Raw genomic sequence first — 20,743 nt, forward strand, 5'->3', positions numbered from 1 at the left:
AAATAACCTTGTTTAATCACCATACGATCTCTCAAAGATTGATGAGACCTTTTAGAATATCATTAGTAGACCTGCCTTGGTCAGAACCTTAATCAGGCTTTCTATGAACTTGGCGATTTCAGTAGAGGTGACAAATACAATTGCTTCTAAGGAACTTCCCTTTTATTTTTAAATGTACAGTCATTTGAGAGACTACAGATAAGTTCTCCTTGCATTAAGGGAGTCTGTTATCTTCAAGATTCCTGGTATCATTCATATATAAGCATTCATAAAACTTCTCAATTAGCATCCAGGAACTTGATGATCTAATTATTCTTAAACTTTTGATACAGTATAGGAATTTGCCTGTTTTCTTGATATTAACCTCCTGGCTTTATGACTTCATTGAAATAAAGCCAGTTCTTCAAGTGTGAAAGTGAGGGCGAGCCAGATGAATTGGATAATTTCCTTTTTAAGATTGATATTTAGTTTGAGGTCTACTTAGGTTCAAACATACTCTTTCTTGCTGTCAGTGGCATTCCCTGTAATTGAGATGCTGATGTGGGCTCTGTCCATGACATGAAAGTTTCAGAAGACCGGCATTAATTTATAAAAAGGATTTTTTGCATCCCAATCCCAGCTCGCTCTCTCAAACAGGACAATGCTACACATTGCCAGAGATCAACAACATTTATCATAAGTTCTGGAAGAAAGAAATACTCATTCTGGTAAAAACTAAGTACAGGCATAGAAAAATATTGATCATTTTTCACTTGTTCAGATGGAGAAGTCATTTCAGGAATGCACTAAAGAGAACAATGACAAAGTTGAGGGCCTATAGTCTGGCTCCTAAATCCATATTTAAGCACCTCAATAAAAACGGGGTAATTTTTAGAGATGCTGAGCAGCCACAGTCACCACTGAAATCAGTGGCAGCTACAGTTTCTCAATATCTTTGAGAATAAGACCATGTGTGTTTAGGTGCCTACAGGTGGATTTAGGCATCCAACTTTAAACACTTTGGTTTAAGTGACATAGCGCTGCTATAATTTGCAATGTTCTCGGAGAGGCTGTGGAAACTGTCCATTGAAATGTTCACAATACAACTGAAATCTTCATCAGCAGAGAAGCAAAACATTAACTGGAACATATTTAGAAAGGTCTCATGGGAAATAAATATGAGCTAGAAAATATACCATAATATGAAGTATCATATTACTTTCCCAAGAGGCAGAGATAACTTCCTTTATTGTCAGAAGAAGATTCATACAAAATACAATTACCCCCTCCTCTCTTTCCTTATTAGGTTATGACAGATGATGATTTTCTCTTAACTCCATCTATATAAAAGGTATAGAAAATAGCTTTAATCTGATGATAAATCTGCTGTCAAACCCTATGTACAGCATAGCATAGTTCTTCTGTCCTCAGGGCTGCTTCACAAGGCCATCAAACCCCTTCAATTTCCATAAGGAGATGACTTTAATATATCCAGACAGGCTGGTTTAACGCAAAAATAGATGAATGATTCATAGTACCGTATATACCACACTAATCAAATATCATGAAGGAAACTAAATGTATCAGACAGATGACAGAGAAAACCAAGATGCTCCATGAGGCTGACCTCAAAAGTAATGCAGATCATAGTATGTCAAGGAAGCTAAGGAGAAATAATTGCTTTTTAATTCTCCGACCCATAGATACTAAGGGGTTGATTAGCTGTTACTCTGGACCTTGTGTAGAAATCAAAATGGTTATGTTGTACATCCAGTTTAATTAGGCACTGCACAAGGTGCAGGGCAACAGAGAGTCTGACCTAGAAATATTAACTTGGCAGAGAGGCATAATTATAGATGATATGAAAAAGTCCATTTTAATAGGTGCTTATAAACCCTCCATTAGTATAGTATAACACAATCTTTAATGTACTTACCTCACAATACTCCCATGGGGTAGGAGAGTATTGTTATCCTCAGTTATTTCTCAGTTAGAGAACTGAGACAGAGACTTATTGACTTGTCCAACATCATACAAGAAACCTGTGGCAGAGCAGGAAATCAAATCCAGGTCTCCTTAGTAACTTGTTCATGCACTAAGTGCTGGACCATACTTCCTCTTTGCATATGGCCCATTTCCATAGGGAAATCATAATTAACTAATTTACTGTGTCAAAATCAAAGCATAAAATCCAAGATCATTCAACAGCCCAGTTGGCATCCCTAATAATATTGCAAAGAGAAAAAATATTTTAAAAATAAAATAGCATAGAGCGAAATAAAACAAACTACTTCTCACATGAAACCTATCAAACATATATATAAGAATGGACTATGTCTAACTCAGAAGAATGAGTAAAAAGGAAAGTGTATAGGTTTAGCTACATTGGGAGGCAATTATGAAATAAGGTCTAAATTTAATGTTCATTAGATACCCTGCACTAGCTTCCCATGTAAACAAAATCATTGCACCTGGTAAAACCAATACCTATCTCAGTTTAGGATCCAAATTAAATTCTTATAATTTGAAAATAGATTCTGAGTCCTGGGGTAAGTCTTCATTCCAGTAGGTAAATCCCAGGTCTTGCCTCATCTTACCACACCAATAAGGAGTTTTGTGGGATTAGATAAACAGTAAATCTATGCAGATTAAATCAAATGAGGCCCAGACTGTTCTTACAGTACATGGAGTTTCCATCAATTGGAAGGAGTTTCAGCTAATAAAAGGAGATGCTCAATAAAAAAAATCAGAATATCAAGGTTGGAAGGGACCTCAGGAGCTCATCTAGTCCAACCCCCTGCTCAAAGCAGGACCAATACCAAACTAAATCATCCCAGCCAGGGCTTTGTCAAGCCTGACCTTAAAAACTTCTAAGGAAGGAGATTCCACCGCCTCCCTAGGTAACTCATTCCAATGTTTCACCACCTTCCTAGTGGAAAAGTTTTTCCTAATATCCAACCTAATCCTCCTCCACTGCAACTTGAGATCATTACTCCTTGTTCTGTCATCTGCTACCACTGAGAACAGTCTAGATCCATCCTCTTCGGAACCCCCTTTCAGGTAGTTGAAAGCAGCTATCAAATCCCCCCTCATTCTTCTCTTCCGCAGACTAAACAATCCCAGTTCCCTCAGCCTCTCCTCAAAAGTCATGTGTTCCAGTCCCCTAATCATTTTTGTTGCCCTCCGCTGGACTCTTTCCAATTTTTCCACATCCTTCTTGTAGTGTGGGGCCCAAAACTGGACACAGTACTCCAGATGAGGCCTCACCAATGCCAAATAGAGGGGAATGATCACATCCCTCAATCTGCTGGCAATGCTCCTACTTATACAGCCCAAAATGCTGTTAGCCTTCTTGGCAACAAGGGCACACTGACTCATATCCAGCTTCTTGTCCACTGTAACCCCTAGGTCCTTTTCTGCAGAACTGCTGCCTAGCCACTCGGTCCCTAATCTGTAGCAGTGCATGGGATTCTTCCTTCCTAAGTGCAGGACTCTTCACTTGTCCTTGTTGAACCTCAGATTCCTTTTGGCCCAGTCCTCTAATTTATCTAAGTCCCTCCGTATCCTATCCTATCCCTACTCTCCAGCATATCTACCTCTCCTCCCAGTTTATTATCTGCAAACTTGCTGAGGGTGCAATCCACACCATCCTCCAGATCATTTATGAAGATATTGAACAAAACCGGCCCGAGGACCAACCCTGGGGGCACTCCACTTGATATCGGCTGCCAACTAGACATGGAGCCATTGATCATTACCCGTTGAGCCCGACAATCTAGCAAACTTTCTATCCACCTTATAGTCCACTCATCCAGCCCATACTACTTTAACTTGCTGGCAAGAATACTGTGGGAGACAGTGTCTAAAGCTTTGCTAAAGTTAAGGAACACCACATCCACTGCTTTTCCCTCATCCACAGAGCCAGTTCTCATTGTAGAAGGCAATTAGATTAGTCAGGCATGTCTTGCCCTTGGTGAATCCATGCTGACTGTTCCTGATCACTTTCCTCTCCTCTAAGTGCTTCAGAAATGATTGCTTGAGGACATGCTCCATGATTTTTCCAGGGACTGAGGCTGACTGGCCTGCAGTTCCCAGGATCCTCCTCCTTCCCTTTTTTAAAGATGGGCACTACATTAGCCTTTTTCCAGTCATCCAGGACTTCCCCCAATCGCCATGAGTTTTCAAAGATAATGGCCAATGGCTCTGCAATCACGTCCGCCAACTCCTTTAGCACTCTCAGATGCAGTGAATCCGGCCCCATGGACTTGTGCTCGTCCAGCTTTTCTAAATAGTCCCAGTCCCACAGAGGGCTGGTCACTTCCTCCCCATGCTATGCTGACCAGTGCAGTAGTCTGGGAGCTGACTTTGTTTGTGAAGACAAAGGCAAAAAAAGCATTGAGTCATTAGCTTTTTCCACATCTCTGTCACTAGGTTGCCTCCCTCATTCAGTAAGGGGCCCACACTTTCCTTGACTTTCTTCTTGTTGCTAACATACCTGAAGAAACCCTTCTTGTTACTGTTAACATCTCTTGCTAGCCTCAACTCCAGGTGTGATTTGGCCTTCCTGATTTCACTCCTGCATGACCGAGCAATATTTTTATACTCTTCCCTGGTCATTTGTCCAATCTTCCACTTCTTGTAAGCTTCTTTTTTGTGTTGAAGATCAGCAAGGATTTCACTGTTAAGCCAAGCTGATCACTTGCCATATTTGCTATTCTTTCTACACATAGGGATGGTTTGTCTTTGTAATCTCAATAAGGATTCTTTAAAATACAGCCAACTCTCTTGGACTCCTTTCCCCCTCATGTTATTCTCCCAGGGGATCCTGCCCATCAGTTCCCTGAGGGAGTCAAAGTCTGCTTTTCTGAAGTCCAGAATGGGCAGTACATTTTAAAAGAAATAGGGAAATGATTCTTTATGTAATATAGAATTAACCTGTGGAATTCATTGTCTCAGGAAATCACTGAGACAAATGACATGGTGATTTAATAAAAGGCCAGATATTTTATGAACATAATTAATTAAGGCTAGTATTTTCAGGCTAGGGAACTCGGTGGCAGAGGGCACCTAACTCCTTTAGGCACCTTAGAAAATCCCAGTTCAACGCCCTAATCTGAAGCCAATGGAAAGACCCCCATTGACTTCCATGGGTTTTGGATTTGACCTTGACCAGATCCTGATCTAGTAATGACTTCCATGATTAATCTGTTTACCACAGGTATCAGAGCAGAACCTGTCCTCTTTTTTTCCCCATGTACACAGTTACAGAATTGGCTAAGTCTGTCATGCAGGGTTTGCACTGGCCAGTCCAGTATCAAGAACAGACTGCTAGAGAAAGGAAATGAGACTTTTGGACTAATTGTCTATCCAAGGAAGACAAGTTAACTCCTGTATTTGATGCTAACATAATAGAAGGCCCATATACTAAACAATAAGTTATTTTGGGTACAATGGTTTCCACTAAAATGTCACCATTTGTCCACTTTTACCATTCAGAGTTATCTGAGATACAGCACTCTTTGTATAGCACTCAAGATGCCCACATCTTGAATACTTCGTGCAGATCTGGTCACCCCATATACAAATATTCCATATTCCAAAACAATATATTGGAAAAGGTTCAGAAAAGGGCAACAATAATTATTAGGAGTATTGAATGTTTTCCATATGAGGAGAGATTAATAATACTGAGACTTTTCACCTTGGAAAAGAGACGAGTAAGGGGGGATATGATAGAGGTCTATAAATCATGACTGGTGTGGAGAAAGTAAATCAGAAAATGTTATTTACTACTTCTCACAACACAAGAACTAGGGTTCAACAAATGAAGTTAATAGGTAGCAGAACAGGCAAACAAAAAGTAGTATTTCTTCACACAATGCACAGTCAATCTGTGGAACTCTTTGCCAGAGGATGTTTTGAAGGCCAAAACTATAATAGGGTTCAAAAAAGAACTAGGAAAGTTCCTGGAGGATAGGTCCATCAATGGCTATTAACCACTATTGGCAGGGATGATGTCCCTAGCCTCTGTTTTCCAAAAGCTGGGAATGGGCGACAGGGGATGGATCACTTGAGGATTACCTGTTTGTTCATTCCCTTTTGAGCACCTGGCATTGGCTACTGTTGGAAGACAGGAAACTGGGATAGATGGACCTTTGGTCTGACTCAGTATGGCTGTTCTTATGTATTGTAAAAATGGGAAATAATGGTGGTATCTCAAATACACCTGTGAAAACTGTTAGTGAATGCTCACTCTTCACTGATGATTACTGTACTAACAATACCCCCTTGAGATACATAAGGGACAAAGGGAAACTCACAGTTTTTGGTCAGCTTTTTTTCTGAAACAATTCAAAAAAGAGAAAAATGTCACCATTGTTAATATAAAGCCTGAGTGCCCTGAAGCAAAAGCACCTGTCAAAATTACAATCATGACAGAAAAGGGTCAGCAGAAGGACAAAGTAATCATATAGCAGCTCTCTGAAAATCAAATATGCTATAATTTCACTATTATACAAATGAATGCAATTTTTTAAACTAAGGAACTACAGCATAGCACATTGGAGATATGAACTGAGTTTACGTTGAATTGAAAATCATTATACACCTGATAAGGTGTATTGTTGAATCCCAACTTGGAGTATCAAATTTGTGATTAAACGTGAATAAAACCAAAGAAGAACTGCCCCTGAAGCTAACATTCCAATGAAAAGAAATTAAATTGTTTTTCTATATTTGAATTATCTTTTCTAAAAAAAAAGAATTTCTATATTTAAATTTGATATTCAAATTATCCATCTGATTTACTCTCTGCTACTGGAAAAATAAAAGTTGTACATATTGTCAGTACTAGCACAGGAATGAAAAATCTTCATGTCCCCTCAAAATATAAATTGGAAGCATGTGAACAGAACATTTTCATGACTGAAAAACCTGAGGTAATCATACAATTCTGTAAACATCTTTGCACCTAAAGCAAAAGTATCCTACCTAAGCAGCCTCCCTGAGGCTGGCTGAGGGCCAGTTCAGCTTTCATTGCATTTTAAAGCACTCTTATCTGCCTGCAGTGGTCCCCAAGGTGTTACCCTGGCAGCAGTGCTCCACCCACAGTTCCTTCCATTTTCTATGGCCCCTCAAAGGAGGGGAAAGTTGGCATAGAACTGGAATGTGTGCGCGCGCGCGCGCTTATGCACACATTTTTGGGAGAAGCACCATCACATCTACAAAAGAAAATTGGGCCATAAATGCAGATGTATTTGGCCTTATCATAAGGAGACCAAAGCTTTCTTTCCAAAGTTGAAGCCTTGTGAGACTCTGCTTGTTCTGAAAAAGGAATTAAATGTAGACCTATTTCATGAAAGTTCTTGCTGAGCCTGTAAATCTTTTGCCAAAACCAAAAAGAGGCATTTATTGTTAAGTCTAAATAGGTATAACAGTTTAGAAACTGAGTTTCATGGTTTTGGTTTTGTTCCATGATAAAAGTTCATATCCAAGTTCATACAACAGAACTTCAGAGTTACGAACCCCAGAGTTATGAACTGACCAGTCAACCACTGACCACATTTGGAACCGGAAGTACACAATCAAGCAACAAGCAGAGACAAAACAAACAAAACAAAAAAGCAAATACAGTACAATACGGTGTGAAATAGACTACTAAAAAAAGGGGAATTTTTTTTTTTAAAAGATTTAACAAGGTAAGGAAACTTTCTGTGCTTGTGTCGTTTAAATTAAGATGGTTAAAAAGCAGCATTTTTCTTCCGCACAATAAAGTTTCAAAGCTGTGCTAAGTCAATTTTCAATTGTAAACTTTTGAAAGTACAACCATACCATTTTGTTCAGAGTTACAAACATTTCAGAGTTATGAACAACCTCCATTCCTGAGGTGTTCTACTGTATGATGCAAATTGCACCATAACTGTTCTGGGACCCTGATTTGCTATAGCGCACACAAAAGGTCAGATTTTACTTGGCCAAGTTCAGTAGTAATCTTTCCTTCTAGCACTTACTAGAGCAGCATTTTTTAAACTCGGGGTCCTGACTCAAAAGGAGTCGCAAGCATCTTGCAGGGTGGGTCATGGTATTGCCGCCCTTACTTCAGTGCTGCCTTCAGAGCTGGGTGCCTGGCCAGCAGCTGCTGCTCTCTGGCCACCTAGCTCTGAAGGCAGCACTGAAGTAAGGGTGGTATGCTATGGGGGGGGAAGGGTGGTAACTTTTGGGGATGTGGTTCTTCACAGCCTGAAATATTTTCAAAGTGGTCCTAGCAAAAAAAAAAGTTTGAAAACCCCTGTATTAGAGCATTAGGCACTCTACAGATCGTAAGGAGGAACCAGGAGGAGCTGGGATCTGCTATACCACACTCTGTGTACAGAGTGTATTACATGCTGCAGAGTCCTAAGAGATGGAGCACTGGGATCTTCCTACTGCCGGCCTAAGAGCACCAAGAAATATACAGAACTGAAAAATTGAAGCAATAGTATGTAATAACTACCTCAAATGCTTACTTTTCCTGCTTCAAGGAATTTGAGGTGTATTAGGTTGAAATGATCGACCAAGGAATAGAATTGCTGTTTCAATATCTTTGAAAGGAATCAAGTGGTGTCACAAATACTTACTATTTGTTTGTTTTGTTTTTGATAGAATGCTCCAAGTGCCAACGTCCTTCCTTAATCTAACCCTTTCCTTCTTTAGTTTCAGATTGTCATAATTATTTAGAGCTACAGTTCTTCTTAAACAAGCATTTATTAGAGAAGACAGCAACAAACTACAAAAAAACCAGCCTGGCTTCCATCTTTGTTCATAGAGACCACAACCTTTCTGAAACTCCCAAGAAATACCTGGTGACCCAAACTGCAAAAACTGCAAGCAAGTATCACAGACTGGGACCATGGATTACACTCTCTCTGTATACCAATTTGGTAATTTCTCCACTTTTTGTGTAATTAGTTGTGTTAATATGCAAGTTTCCTTTTCGGGGGGTTCATAAGAACACTGGCTTTTCTTTCAGAAGATGGGGAGTTAGCTCCCTTTGTGTTCTTGTTTTTTTTTTAAGTTTGTATCCTAAACACTGTCAAAATTGCACTTTCACCTTTTCATCATGCAAGCTTGTAATTCAATGCACAACCATAAATTGTCCCAGATTTACTGGAAACCCGGATCCGCTTCAGGAACTTGAATACAATCTTAGAACCAGTAGCACATTTGGTTCAGGAACATTTTTCCATGTAATCCTCCCTCTCTCCAACATTTCATATTACCATTCAATAAAGTTTAAACTAGGATGAGTAAATCAGGAGAATTAGTAAAAAACAAAACATCCTAGTTGTGCCAGATCCTCAGCTGGTGTAAAATGGCACAACTCTATTGGTTTGGTTTTGTTTTTTCTAAAATTATCTCACAAATAGATTAACAACTTGTAAATAGAGTGTCTCCATTGCCTTTCCTGTTTTTGCCCCTTTGTACTATGGTTGAACTCTACGTGACCAGGACTCAGTGTGCACATCAGGTTTAGTACATTAATCTAATCAAGTGAGCTTCTACATGCCTGAGGATCAGAGGCTTGATACATTCAGCATTCTTTTGAACTGCTCTGTCAGCACTTTCTGGAAGAAAAGCTGCTTCAGGTACCTTTTAAATCTGGGACACTAACAATCACTAACTTGATGCTCACGTGCTACACATTCACAAAGGAAGAGTTAGTTTTGCTAGGCTTGGTATCATCTCCCATATATCACTTTTCTGTGACTCCTTTTCACAGGGGGCATTTGCTTTGTGTTGTTCAGAAGCACTTTAAGGAGAAAATCATCAAGTAGTAATGTCTCACTTCCGGAGTTGAAGGAAGGAACAAGTGTAGCATCGGTTTCACGGTACTAAATTATCTGCAAATCAAACCAAGTGCATCCTCTGTACTGAAGAGTTTGACATTACATTCTGGCTGGGCCCTTCCTTTTCAAACCAAAGGGAATGCACAAATACCTGAGAGAACTGCTTCTGGAAAAGTTTGAAAAATGTCCAGCTAAGTGATAGTTTTGTTTATGTTGTATTTCATGGGCCAGATTCTCTAATCTGATGCGGAGACTCTGTGCCATTCAGTTGCCAGAAATTGGCCTCAAATCACCAGCAGAAAATTCCCATGGTATAGGGGAACTGCTTGATGGCCCAAGTGTGGCAGTTCTAGGCCCTATATTTGACAGCCCTGTATTTTAGGCCAGGGGCATGTCAGGAGGTGGTCACAGGATGAGGGAGAGCCCCACTCCATTGTGCCTAGCCTTTGCTGCCTTAAGGTTCTTAGTGGTAGTGGCAGAACTTAGCCCGGGGATAAATAGAATCAGTGCTGGGACTCTCTGCTGGATTCTAGATGCCAGAAATAGCTCCCTGACACCCACACTTTTACCTCTCTGAGCAGAGTGATGATGCAGAAGAGAACCTGCCTCCATACATTTGCTGTTTTGTCCTTACCTTGTTTTATATGGCTAAGTAGCTTTCCAGGAAAACTTCATATTTGTTTATTTGGAACATCTAATTTTCATTAATTTTCCATGGCTGTAACTGATTATATAAGGAGCAGAGCATAAATGAGTCGGGCCCCTTGTCTTCGTGCAACTCCCCCTACTAAAATGTTCTAGCAAACAGGTTTATGGGTAGAAATAATTCCCGAAAAGGCTAATTCTAAGTCAATGGTAAATGGAACAAAATACAACATGGTTTTACAAAAGGTAGATTGTGCCAAACCAACCTAATCTCCTTTTTTGAAAAAGGAACAGATTTTTTAGATAAAGGAAATGCAGTGGATCTAATTTACCTAGATTTCAGAAAGGCATTTGATGCCGTGCCACATAGGGAATTATTAGTTAAACTGGAGAAAATGGGGATCAATATGAACATCAAAAGATGGATAAGGAATTGGTTAAAGGGGAGACTGCAACGGGTCCTACTGAAAGGCGAACTGTCAGGCTGGAGGGAGGTTACCAGTGGAGTTCCTCAGGGATCGGTTTTGGGACCAATCTTATTTAATCTTTTTATTATTGACCTTGGCACAGAAAGTGGGAGTGTGCTAATAAAGTTTGCAGATGATACAACGCTGGGAGGTATTGCCAATTCAGAGAAGGATCGGGATATTATACAGGAGGATCTGGATGACCTTGTAAACTGGAATAATATTAATAGGATGAAATGTAATAGTGAGAAGTGTAAGGTTATGCATTTAGGGATTAACAACAAGAATTTTAGTTATAAGTTGGGGACGCATCAATTAGAAGTAACGGAAGAGGAGAAGGACCGTGGAGTATTGGTTGATCATAGGCTGACTATGAGCTGCCAATGTGATATGGCTGTGAAAAAAGCTAATGCGGTTTTGGGATGCATCAGGAGAGGCATTTCCAGTAGGGATAAGGAGGTTTTAGTACCGTTATACAAGGCACTGGTGAGATCTCACCTAGAATACTGTGTGCAGTTCTGGTCTCCCATGTTTAAAAAGAATGAATTCAAACTGGAGCAGGTACAGAGAAGGGCTACTAGGATGATCTGAGGAATGGAAAACTGGTCTTATGAAAGGAGACTTAAGGAGCTTGGCTTGTTTAGCCTAACTAAAAGAAGGTTGAGGGGAGATATGATTGCTCTCTATAAATATATCAGAGGGATAAATACAGGAGAGGGAGAGGAATTATTTCAGCTCAACACCAGTGTGGACACAAGAACAAATGGGTATAAACTGGCCACCAGGAAGTTTAGACTTGAAATCAGACGAAGATTTCTAACCATCAGAGGAGTGAAGTTTTGGAATAGCCTTCCAAGGGAAGCAGTGGGGGCAAAAGATCTATCTGGTTTTAAGATTCTACTCGATAAGTTTATGGAGGAGATGATATGATGGGATAATGTGATTTTGATAAGTAATTGATCTTTAAATATTCAGGGTAAATAAGACTAATCCCCTGAGATGGGATATTAGATGGATGGGATCTGAGTTACTATAGAAAATTCTTTCCTGGGTATCTGGCTGGTGAATCTTGCCCATATGCTCAGGGTTTAGCTGATCGCCATATTTGGGGTCGGGAAGGAATTTTTGCTCCAGGGCAGATTGGAGAGGCCCTGGAGGTTTTTCGCCTTCTTCTGTAGCATGGGGCACGGGTCACTTGAGGGAGGCTTCTCTGCTCCTTGAAGTCTTTAAGACCTTGAAGTCTTTACTTCAGTAGCTCAGACATAGGTGAGGTTTTTTGTAGGAGTGGGTGGGTGATATTCTGTCGCCTGCGCTGTGCAGGAGGTCGGACTAGATGATCAGAATGGTCCCTTCTGACCTTAGTATCTATGAATCTAAGAATATTGCAGAGAGTTGAAAAAAAAGTCCATTTTGAATTAATAATCACAAGCATTGACACAGGAAACTGGAGTGTAAGCTTTTTCACACACACAATCAGTGATCAGAAATATTCAATGTGACCTATATGGCCAGTCAAAGCAGTCTGAATAACAAATATATCAATTAATTCCTCACAAATGATAGACAGAAAAAGAATTATTTGCATAAATGTGGCACATAATTTCAAATAAATGAATCAGAGAATTGAAATCTACTTACTAAAAATTTGCAAAAAGAAAAGCAGCAATTTTTTAAAGATGCATGTATTATGAGTGATTTCCCAGGTTTTAATCATCATGCAAGTGGCAATAAGGGACAAACCAGAGCCCTTCTTTATAGCTTCACAGGGCTCCTTTCCAAAAGAACCTAAGTGGTGGGGTAGGGCTGAACATCAGGGTTGTCGATGGTGGGGCTGTTCCAAGACACAAATGTGTTCTATTCTCCATTACTATTCCTTCCCAAGTTCATTATTTATTATTATATTTTTAAAGTGTAAAAAGCCTGCTTCATGCCTTGCAAAACAAGTAAAAGACAGGTCCTGCTCCAAAGAGCTTACAGTCTAGGTTACGTTGCAACTGAGGGTAAATTGTAAACATTAGAGCAGGGGTTCTCAAACTGGGGATCGGGACCCTTCAGAAAGTTGCAATTATTTCATGGGGGGTCACGAGCTGTCAGTCCCCACCCTAAACCCTACTTTGGCTTCAGCATTTATAATGGTGTTAAATATATTAAAAAGTGTTTTTAATTTATATGGGGGGGTCACACTCAGAAGCTTGCTAAGTGAAAGGGGTCACCAATACAAAAGTTTGAGGGTGGATGATTAAAGTAAAATGGGTTGCATAAATAAGAATAATCACTATGCTGGATTAGTCATGTACACATATTAGTCTCTCTTTAAATATACATATAATTCCAGATTTCAGAGTGATAGCCGTGTTAGTCTGTATCAGCAAAAACAATGAAGAGTACTTGTGGCACCTTAGAGACTAACAAATTTATTTGGGCATAAGCTTGTGTGTCTCCCTGGACACGCAATAACAGACTTAAAAGTAGCAATTCTTCAACAAAAAAACTTCAAAAATAGACTCCAACAAGAATCTGCAGAACTGGAATTAATTTGCAAACTGGACACCATCAAATTAGGCTTGAATAAAGACTGGGAGTGAATGGGTCACTACAAAAACTAAAAACTAATTTCCCCATGCTAATTTCCCCCTGTTACTCACACCTTCTTGTGAACTGTTTGAAATGGGCCCCCTCATTAGCACTACAATACAACTCCTCCTGTTGATAATAGCTCACTTCCATTTTAATTGTCTCGTTAGAACTGATCCCCACTTGGTAAGGCAACTCCCATTTTTTCATGTACTGTGTATTTATATTCTGCCTACTGTATTTTCTACTCCATGCATCTGATGAAGTGGGTTTTAGCCCATGAAAGCTTATGCCCAAATATTTGTTAGTCTAAGGTGCTACAAGTACTCCTCGTTGTTTTTATATAATTCCAGATGATTCTGCTGAGCTTCATTTTTATGGGGAGTTGAAAGAGGCAAGAGAGAAGAGCTGGCAAATTTTTGGAGACTGCACCATGCATACATATAGGAGAGAGTGCAAGCAAAATGAAATACCTGTTCTAGTGGCAAATTGTTGGAATTTTATTCCAACATAAATTTACAAAAAAAACCACTCATGTTTGCACCTCCTGTTATATAAAAAAATCAAAACACACATTTTTCTGTATGCAATCATGGATGACTACATTCAAACAGCTTGTAAAATGTATGTGCAGCTGCATTTGGACAGATAGAAAAATCAAATATGGGTATGGCATACCAGATATTTTTTCTATAAAACACATGCTCTTACATTAGTAGAATTAATTCAATATGTAGTTCTCTTTGATATTTAAGGGTTGCTTAACTTCTGCTTTTGAGATATTCTGATTGCATAAAACATGGGAAGTAAATTTGCTAGGGGATGGGGTGTTTTCTAACTATGTATATTACAATCATTGCGGTATCTAGGTGTCAGTATTTTCAAAGTACAGGCTTCAACCTGAATATATCAATAAAATACCTGTAACATCAATAATACTGATCTCCTAACAACATTGTCTGGAATCCTCTTTATAAATTGTGTTTTAGCTGAAATAGGAAAACATAATACTGAATGGTTGTCAGAAATTGCACCTATATGTGAATATATTACCATTCAGTGATGTTGAAACTGCAAGTCTTAGAGATGACCAAGATAAATAACCAGCATCATGTTAATCTTCAAAAGGCACTTGTTCCCTGTGTCATGAAAAATTCCTTCTCTCAAGTGATGGAGTTTACCCTGTAAATTAAATCTCTCAAGTAATGGAAGAAATAACCCATGACACTGGTGGGGGAAATTAAATTAGAGTCACTAATAGCAGGTCAGCACAGTCTGAGCAGAGGTAATGGAAGTGACCACATGAATGATAAGCAGGCTTTCACTAGGCTGTGACAACTGTCTACCAGCGACTATGACGAACATTTATCTATGTGGCAAGCATTTCACATTCCAGAATCTAACATGTTTGTATTGCAGACCGACACTCAAACTGAGCCAGAGCATGTCAGTCTTTCTCAGCAGGATGTTCTAATTCCTTAATGAAGGCCATTAGGAGGAATAGAAATCTTTGATCCCTATTCCCTTGCTAAATCAATTTGCCATTGCTAGGGAGCTTTTTTTCCACTACAGTGCACAATCTTTTGAACCGGTACAAACACCTTCCCCCACCCAGTACCTGTAACTGTTAAGTAACTCTAGCTTTACCATGCAGTGCACACACACAAAACAAAAAACAGAACAGCTAATGGTTTATAATTGTAAAATTATAGAGAGCGCACACTTCAATAGCACTGTGATAGCCATTGGCAAGATAACATATTATACTATTAAGCTAAAATAGAATCTTGCACTTTATACAAAAACACTTCTGAAACTCAGTGGGTTATTTACTTCATAATACCTGATCATGATCTCTGAACTTTTGATGTAAACATAATAACCTAATAAATAACACATGACCACAGAAAATATAGGCTTCTATAAAATACTTGGCTCTAGAACAGGATCAGATTCTACCTTTTCTGTTCTGTGATTTAGAAGCCATCCTGTTAAAGCACTCTACCATTATTACAGAGTATTTCACTAATGGTTAACAATATGAATGGTAAAAATACAGGAAGTAGAGCGATGAATAATGGAGTTATGTGCAAAGTAAATAAATAAATATAACCTGCTGTGTATGAGCTCCTGTTTAGATAATAAAAGAGGCTGAAAGAAATGTGTGTTTACATTATCCACAGGATATATGTGATCTTCACCTTTAGTCATTATGTTAAAATAAACAGCATATTAAAATGGAAGTTTCCCCAGAGTTACTGATTTGCAAAGTGAAACAATGAACTTCATATCCTTCATTTATACAGGTTTCAGAGTAGCAGACGTGTTAGTCTGTATTCGCAAAAAGTAAAAGGAGTACTTGTGGCACAAGCTTTCGTGAGCTACAGCTCACTTCATTGATGAATGCATGAAATGAAATGCATGAATGAAATGCATCCGATGAAGTGAGCTGTAGCTCACGAAAGCTTATGCTCAAATAAATTTGTTAGTCTCTAAGGTGCTACAAGTACTCTTTTTCTTTTTTTATTTATACACTCTACTTGTATTCATTTAAATGGTGATTACGCTTGCTCAGAACTAATGATCATTTGGTGTTAGTATGTGATTTAAAAATCTAAAACCACCACTACAGGGATAAAAGGCTACTAATCGATGCCAGTCAGAATGTTCTGTTTTTGTAGTACAGATTTGGTCTGACAGTTGAAACTAATGGCACAAAACTGGTTCTTACTGCAGTGGCTAAGCACAACGGAGTCCTTAAAAAAATGTGCTGGAACGCAGGGCAGTGAGAAGCCTCAGGAGGGAACAAGTGATGCTAGGTAGGGTGACCAGACAGCAAGTGTGAAAAATCGGGACAGGGAGTGGGAGGTAATAGGCGCCTATATAAGACAGGCCCGAATATCAGGACTGTCCCTATAAAATTGGGACATCTGGTCATCCTAGATTGCTAGGGGATACTAGATGTAGCTGGGAGGAAGATAGGAGTAGTGGGGAAGCTGAGGGAAGCTGGGGTGACTCCCTGCAGAGCCTGTCCTGTTCCCATCTGCCTATCTGTACCCGGCGGGGCTCCACCAGCTGGATGGCTCCACTCCCCAGCTCCCAGTGTCACCCAGCTCTAGCTCTTCCCTGCCCAGTCCTGGCTGCAGCATCCCCATCTCCCTCCATGCTGACTTGGCACTGACACATACCGACTCAGAGGATGCTCTGCAGCCCAGGAGGGAAAGGAGCTGGTTGGCCAGTGCTGGCAGAAGTATCAAAGCACCATTCTGGCCCTGAGCCTTCTCCCTCCCTCCCCCCCGAAGGGCATTCCAGATAGTTCTGGCATGACTAAAGCACTGCAGGACAGCCTTTTCAACAGATAAATATCCTCACAAATTTTAACTTAGCTTTGCAAAAACCTAATGAAAAGATGTATCCCACTTACTTGGCACTTGAAAGCCTTCAGAAATCACTTTTTGGAAAGGAAATCTGATATTTCACAGCTAATACCAGGCTGAGGGAGGCTCTTTTACTCTTCCAGAAAAAACAATGAAGAATTTCTCTTCATTTAGAAATCTTATATGAAAAACTTTTCCTGAAGATTGATCTACCTAACAAGAAAACAGACTAAAGAATAATAAGGTGTAAAAAATTGTACATTTGTTTCTTTGTGTGAATTCTGACCTTAAAACTTAAGTAATATCTTTATTTGTTGAAATAAGGTTCAGCAGCCTGAACATTCCCTAAATATTTTCCAAATCCAGCGTTGACCTAACTCTGCTACCATTGAAGTCAATGGGAGTTTTGTTGTTTGGTTTAATGGGAGCAGAGTTAGCCATCACAAGCAGTTTGCAAAAGTCCCATCATCATTTTAGAATCTTCATTTGCTTTTCTAGCATAACTGAAAAAGTAATATAATATTTTAAAGTTGTGTTTGGATGGTTTCTATTCCCTAAGCAACAGATTCCAGATAGGAAAATATCTATGTTGAACTTAATTTACTACTATACTACTCAGTAGCCAGCAAAGCTTAATATTATTATTTCCATTACAACGGTACTTAGAGACGTCAAACAAGATGGTATAGAGCAGGGCTCAACATCCCTAGAGCTCACCTCTGGTTTAGGTCTTATGTTCCTAAATGCTCATGTGTAAGGATTTCAGTCAGCCACCAGTAGAGGTTAGGAGGGATTTCCCCCTTGAAATGTATTTGGTCTGTGTTACTCAGGAGGTTAGACCAGGTGGTCATCATGGTTCCTTCTGGCCTTATCAGTTTAATCTCTTTTGTTACTATATGCTGCAGTTTCAGGAGGATGGTGTATTAGAACACTGATCTTCTCCATCTCTAATTGTTATTGTACTAGTAGGGCTAGCAGCACCTATCAGTCATAACCTAGTAGACTGACATCACTAACAACTGAGCAATAGGACCTGATTCTGATCATACTCATATCCAGAGACCTGAATGAATTTACTCCTGACTTACACCATCATGAGATATGAATCATGCCCTATAGATTTATGTAAGTCACCAGATTTTAAAATAAACCTACCTGACAAGAGCTCCACTGTCATACAGAACTGCTGAGATGAGGAGAACCTATGAAACATGCTGCTTTTAGTAGGATAGTATCCACCATCATTTTTCATGGGACACTCACAGAAGCAAATTCAGAAATCCCAGGAGGAGAAGAAGCTGGAGCAAATTCATAAATGGCCACAGGAGATGCAGGGGCAAGAGCCCGGACAACAACATGGGTCACATTGCTCTGGGTTTAAAATGAGAATCGGAATGAAAGCTGGTGCTTCAGCATCAGCCACCTTCATCCAGTAAATGCAGGGCTATAAAGCAAGAGACACATAGTTGCTTTTAAACTCTTGGTTTTGTTTTTCTTCATTTTAATTTATAGCTACACAATTTCCTCATTTATTTGAGTATTTCCATTAATAAAGCTGTGGTGTCCAAGACATCAATCATCATCGTCTTCAACATTATCCGCAGTCATTATTTTGTGCTAACTGTGTACTTGACCCTATAACAAATAAAAAGAGGAAGACAGTACTTACTCCAAGGAGCTTGCAGTCTAAATTAGACAGACAATACACTTGAGATAAAGGTCACCAGATGGCCAGGTGATGGTCAAACCTCAGTGGCATTGGAATAATTTTTTTAAAATCATAAGTAGCTCACCTGTCTTATGTATATTGATAGATTTCATGCAGGATGTAAGTTTTATGCATATGAAGAGAGGGTGATCATTTGGCACACTAAGATGCAAAGGGAATTTCATTAATATTCAAAGAAGCCGAGAGTGACAGAAGGGTACAAAGACAATGATTAGTCAAGAAACCTCACCGATCATTGCCCACCAACGTGCTGCCCTCTGTAAGGTCTACATCCCTTTAATGCATCCACCACACATCTGTGACTACCACTTCTCATCAGCTGTAGGGCCAGATCCTCAACTTGTTTAAAATCAATGCAGCTCCTTGGAAGTTAATGAGGTTATGTCAATTTACATCGGGTGAGGATCTGACTCAAAAGCTATATGTATATACTGGTGCTATGCAATATCGAGTGTGTGGTTTTGTGTGCTAATGCCTGGACATTTCCTGTATTACTTTGATTTCAGTCATTGTTCCTCCCCTTACCTCTTAAAGACAATTAGGAAAAAAGGTTGCACAATAAGTGGTCCCATTATGAATTCATTTGCTAGTTTTTTTATTAGCCCAGATGATGAATTAATTTGGTATTCATGTAACTCTCATTTGCTGCCTCCAATAAGAATCCCTTTGTAATGCACCATTAGTTAAATGTAACATTACAATAAATATCTACCAAAAGAAAAGGCCTATATGTTACTTTAAATAATGAGCCAACAAAGAAACTGGATTTGTACCATAAATTAATAACTGCTGTAGTATGGTAAGAATATATTTCCTAGATATCCGCTGTTCAGGCTGCCACCAAAACAAAACCCATGCACAACCAATTTTTTTTTTTTTTTACCAATTTAATTGTCTCTGGAAAAAGCCCTAGAACCCCAGTACTTCCTCTGCATCTGGGAGATGAAGTGAAACTCTACTTGTTCCATGGGTTGGGAATGCACAGATCCAAAACGGGAACATAAATTCAGTGTTAAGTTCCTGCTATTCTTCCCCTTTATTCAAGATTATGCATATTTAGAAAGGAATCTCCTGTTTTTGTTCTAGACACTTTTCATCACTATCCCAACTGAAGTTTTTGGTAATTTAAGCCTCTGAGACTCAATTTCCTATCTTATCAACCTATATATTGGATGAATAGGTATATCAAATCCATGATCTGAAGATGGCATGCACCAGGGGGAGGCAAGCAAGTGCATGGGCCCCCTCAATCAGCAGGGCCAGGGCCGAGAACTCCTCCGGGGTGGGGAGAGCAAGCTCCTCTGGCCCCCCGGGTCGGGCTGGGAGATCCAGCTCCTATGGCTACTAGGGGAGATCGAGCTCCACTGGCGGCAGAGTGAGGAGAGAAGAGCCAACCCCTATGGTTCCAGGGTCACAGAGGTTGGGGGGAGAGCCAACTCCAGTGGCCCAGGGGCCACAGGGGAAGAGCCATCTCCTACGGCCATGCGGGGGAGAGCCAGCTTGCCGGCTCTTCTGGTCCCAGGGCTGCATGGGGTGGGGGAAGGGAGCCAGTTCCTCGGACCATGGGGGGCAGAAAAGTGCCCTTCAAAAGCAGCCAAATTTTTATTTCTGTGCACACCACTGGCAGAATCGGATTCTGATTCAGTTTTTCCACTCAGACAAATTCAAATTCAGAAATGCATCCAAATGAGTCTAAGAATCTAATTTGGCCATTTTCTTTCCTCATACAAATATAAAAGTACCACGTATTAACTCAGGATTAACACCAGCATCAGTGAGCATAGGGTGGGTCACAGTGACTCAGTGTAAAGCAATCTAATTTATAGCTTACACTTTCTTACAAATAATGGTATTTACATCTTACATTTACTTCCAGTCTCTCTTCTCACAGCTAAGAAACACCTGTTTAGACACCCTTAATTTCCCTTACATTGACTGACTTAGACTCTCACTTACAGTTACTTACCAACATATCACCCTTTGGGGATAAATATAACCTCTCAAGTTGGCCCTTATTTGAGCCTGAAACTGTTTAAAGGCTTGTGAAAGTAAAATCAGAGTAAGGTAGAGTGTGAATTTAAAGGGAATTAACTATTCTTGGTTAACTGCATGTTAAATTGTTTTGGATTAAACTCATTCAGAATAAAG

The sequence above is a fragment of the Dermochelys coriacea genome, chromosome 3 (assembly GCF_009764565.3).
Source record: "Dermochelys coriacea isolate rDerCor1 chromosome 3, rDerCor1.pri.v4, whole genome shotgun sequence".
Classification (NCBI taxonomy): domain Eukaryota; kingdom Metazoa; phylum Chordata; order Testudines; family Dermochelyidae; genus Dermochelys; species Dermochelys coriacea.